This window comes from Rhipicephalus microplus, chromosome 6, assembly GCF_043290135.1.
Source record: "Rhipicephalus microplus isolate Deutch F79 chromosome 6, USDA_Rmic, whole genome shotgun sequence".
NCBI lineage: Eukaryota > Metazoa > Arthropoda > Arachnida > Ixodida > Ixodidae > Rhipicephalus > Rhipicephalus microplus.
The window spans coordinates 65,532,504-65,537,170 of NC_134705.1; the positions used below are offsets into that span (position 1 = coordinate 65,532,504).

The 4,667-nt window shown below is 54.4% G+C and overlaps 1 pseudogene; it reads left to right on the forward strand.

The window, feature by feature from the left end:
- The first annotated feature begins 3,877 nt into the window (after positions 1-3,877).
- Positions 3,878-4,049, forward strand: LOC142766209 (U2 spliceosomal RNA; annotated as a pseudogene).
- The last annotated feature ends 618 nt before the right edge of the window (positions 4,050-4,667 follow it).

A 4,667-nucleotide genomic window follows, 5' to 3' on the forward strand; every position in this document is an offset into this window, starting at 1 on the left:
ACTTTACCACGCCTCCCCTTCTCCCCTTCTCGCAGCCCAGGGGCCCTCCTCGCCCGCGCACCCGGCAGAGCCTGCTCCCTCTCCCGCTCACTGCTCTTTTGTTGCGCGCCTTATCAGCCTAGGTGATGGCTTCGCACCGCTTCGCAACGTGGAATATCCGCGGGTTCCGCGACAAGGCGAAGCAAAAACGGATAGTTGCCTTCGCCAAGGACGAACACATCGACCTCCTGTTTCTACAGGAGACCAACTTTCGGTCCCCCCTTGACGTGGCCCACTTTCAGCGTGACTGCCGGGTCGAAGGTTTTTTCTCCTTGACGACCGCCCGGTCCTGTGGCGTCGGGGTTGTTTTCGTCACGGGCAGATTCCGCCATAAATCGCATTGTGTTTTCGGAGCCAACGGGCGCACATTGATCCTGGACATCCTCATAGACGGGCGTAGGTTCCGCTTCGTGAATGTTTACGCACCCGCTACGAGGACTGACACCAACACGTACTTCCGGGAACTCCACGACAACCTGGCGGAACCTGTCCCATACGTCATCTTGGGAGACTTCAACTGTGTTGTTGACTCGACTCGTGACGTCCGGGGCCCGGGACGTGGAGGCTCTACATACCATGCCAAAGAGCTGGTAAGGACCCTCCGCCACTTGCGCCTCACGGACGCCTGGGTGTACTTGCACAACGCCGAGTTTGGCCCGACTCGAACTTCGCGAACCACCGCCAGCCGTTTAGATCTAAACGGGCACATATTCCCGACTTGCTACTGCCGGGGGTGACATCGAGCGACGTACTTCGGGTACCAGCCGACTTAGACAACGCGTCCGATCACGCCCCACTGGCCACGACCGTGAGAGGAATGCCCGGCCCCAGACCGGACGACGCGTCCTGGCGCCTTGACCCTGCATTGTTAAGTGATCCCGAGTCTACCCGGGCGATCCAGCCCTTGATCGAGGAGTCAATAAAAGCCACCCCCCACATCACTCCGGAAACCTGGGACGACCTCAAGGGAACCTGGAAAGCGCTCCTCCAATAGGAAGGAAGGCAAAGGAAAAGGCGCCACACCGCCAGAATGAATGAAATTCTGCGCAGAATGCGCATTGTTCAGAGCGCCAATAACCTTACCTCTTGCACCCGGGACTACCTCGACGTTTTAAAAACGCAGTACGACCGGTTGCTTAGAGCGTCCACCAGAGACCGTAGGAACACACAGGCAGGGTCAGAAGAGCCGAAGGAGGTCAACCTTAAAGACGTTTGCGGCAATGGCTCCACTAAGATCACTGAGGCAAATCGCCCCGACGGCTCCTTCACGGAGGACCCGGCCGAGATTGTCGCGGCATTCTGCGACTATTTCAAGCTGGTCTTTCGTGAGCCGGACCCCGACGCGACCTACCCGACACCTTCCCTCATGAAGGAGCTTTGCAAGCACATACATCGCCTCGAAGAAGACGAATGCCCGACCTTGTGCAGCCCCGTGACAGAGTCAGAGCTGAAAGCCGCCGTCGCGTCTATGCCACCGCGGTCAGCCCTGGGAATGGACGGCCTCACCGCGGGCTTTTATGCGACTTTCTTCGACACTTTGGCTGCACCATTGCTGGCGTTGGTGAACTCTGTGCTCGAGGGACACGCGAAACCTGCTTCCTTTGGCACGGGACGAGTAGCCCTCATCCTAAAAGACGGCGCTCCGTCAAACGATCCTGCATCATGGCGCCCAATTACGTTACTCAACAGTGACTACAAAATTGTGGCCGCCATTCTCAACAACCGGTTGAAGATTTTCCTGCCTGATGTCATCGCCCCGCACCAAGCTTGCGCCGTCCCAGGCCGATCGATGTACTGGAACCTGAACATGACCAGAGACGTGTTCACGTACGCCACCAAGAAGAGAGTGTCAGGGGCCTTCCTCTCCCTTGATCAAGCGAAGGCATTTGACTGGGTACGCCATAGCTACCTGTTCCAGACCCTCCGTGAGTTCGGCCTCCCGGAGACCTTCGTGCGGGTCATCAGGCTACTGTACTCAGACCTGCGGTGCAGAGTCGTTGTTAACGGCTCCATGACAGACAACATCGAGTACACAAGAGGCATAAGGCAGGGGTGCCCACTAGGCCCTACACTCTTCGTGCTGTCAATTGAGCCCCTCCTTACGTCCCTTGCCTGTGACCCGAACATCCGAGGCCTGCCGCATACCGGTACGGAGGAACTCAAAGTCTTGGCCTATGCGGATGTCATCTCGCTTTTCATGCGAGATTCGCGCAGCCTCCAGCACTTCAGACGAACCTTCGCCGCATACGCTGAAGCGTCGGGCGCCATGCTGAACGAGGGCAAAAGTAAGGCTCTCCTTTTCGGCCCCTTCCCCGCAAGCGCAATTGGAGGTTTTGAGGTGGTCTCCACCGTCAAGGTGCTTGGAGTGTACTTCTCCTGCGAAGGGGTGGCGTCGACCACGTGGTCACGAGTTCTAGACCGTGCCCACCTCCTCGTTGAGCGCGCCAAGCTCCTAGAACTCACGCTGCGAGAAAAGGCAGTTGCCGCAAAGACCAGCGTCCTCGCCCTGGCTGCCCATGCCAGCCGAGTGGCAGCGATTCCCACAAGGACGGCAAATGAACTGAACAAACTAGTCAATGCCTTCATGTGGAACGACAAGCCACCCCTTGTTAAGCGGAGCTTGCTGCAGATGGCAGTGAGCGAGGGGGGCCTGGGACTGCCGCACGCCCTGACCCTGAGCAAGGTACTGGCATTGAAGACCGCCCGCATGCTCGCGCAAAGCAGCAGTTACTTCGGCCGCAAGCTGCTCTTCTACTGGTGCAGCACAAGGCTTGGCTGGCTGGAGGTGGACCGGGCTACAGGACCACTCGCCGAGTCACCGGCGCCTTTTTACAAGGCAGCGGCGGCGACAGCGCGAATGCTTTGCAAAGAACTGCCTGCTGGCGACGTTGACGCGGACCCACCAGCGCGTATAATCGAAGACCTCTCACGCCTCCAGCTGAGTGGCGATGAAGAAAGAAGGGCCAAGCAAGCAAAGCGCGAGTTATCTGCTCACCTCTGCGGTGCCCCGCGTGAGGCGCAGGACTTTTTGTTCAAAAAAGCCTGGAAGGTGCTGCCCACGAGGACATACTTGCACAAGTTAGGCATCGTGCCGAACTCCCGCTGTCCCAATTGCCAAGGCACCGAGACACAAAACCATGCACTCTTCGAGTGCGTGGCGGCAAAACCAGTGTGGCGCATGGTTGCCCACTGTTTTCGAATCCGCCCTCCCCCAGGCCACAATCGAAACAAGGGTGCCTTCGCGCGGCTAGTGGTGTCCTTCCCGATGCTCGTAATTTGGCAGAGACGCTCGCTGGCTGAGGCACGTCGGAAACCTGTACGGGCTGCGTACCCCGCGCTTTCGCGCATCAGACGCCTGCTATGGGCCCACCTGTCAAAAGAGCTGGAGGCCAGCGGAGAGGACTTGTTCCTCAGACGCTGGCACACAAGATTCTTTTTTGTAAGGGGCGGGAAGCTTCACGCCCCCCTTATTCACTACTAACCTCCCCCCACCGCTTTGTTTTCTCCCCGGCACCCTTGGTCAAAGAACCAAGCTATCACGAAACTGTAAATATGTACATACAATATTGTATTCCTTCATGTATATAAGGTCAATGTAATGTAGAATATCTGTAGATGTGTTTTTTTGTATATGTATATCAGTACATAGGTATATTGTACATGTATTTGAACGTGTGGAAAAAAACCAAATTGTATATAGTGTTTATATTTTACCGAGTGCCCTGTCCTTTACATCAAAATTTGTGTGTTTTTGTTCCATTGAATTGTTCCCGGCCAAAGTGCGGCCGCGTATTGTGTCTCAACGTGACCTGAACTTGCCCTGTTTTGAAGTAAATAAACTTCTCTTTGTTGTAGTATCTGTTCTTATCAGCTTAATATCTGATACGGATCCTATTTGGATCCAAGATTTTAAACTTATTTTTGCAATGCGGCGGAGTGCTTGAAGCTTGCTTCACCTCCGCCACGGGTTGGCCCGGTATTGCACTACCTCCGGGATCGGCCCACTCACCCCTGCGGGGGTGTGTTCGACAATAAATTCAATGACAGAAAGAGAGTTCGAATTTACCAAGGATATCTAGGTAAACGGCGTGGGTGCGGCGAGTGTCCGAGACGGTGGCGTCACGCCGCCCCGGCTGACGCGGTATTCGCGTGCGGGGAGTGCGCTAGCTGTGTTTACACTTACGATTGCTGTGGGAAAATAAATGTATCTGTGAAAATTTCATAATTGGAGGCCCCCCCCCTTTTTTGGTTATGTTCACACGTACATACTCTAGTTTTTATTTTTTTTTAAACATCCCTACTCATATTAATAAAACTATTGAGTAATTTATTATTACTGTTTCGGAGGCAAGCTAGAAGTGTGTATACGATGTGTATGTATGTGTGTAGAAGTGTGTATGTATGTGCCAAGCTAATTCCGCTTTTCCAATTCACCCGTTTCGGAACGAAAAATAAAACAGCCTCTAGAAATGGTTGTTGGTGTTTCTGTTTACAGTTGCAGTGACAAACGAAGGCATTTTTATTTCACATCTTCACGCGACGTCTTAACCTGAAGACGCGTGCTCTCGCCACGTCTATGCATCTACACTATTCCCCATCACAAATTAAAATCGCAAAGAACGCCACAG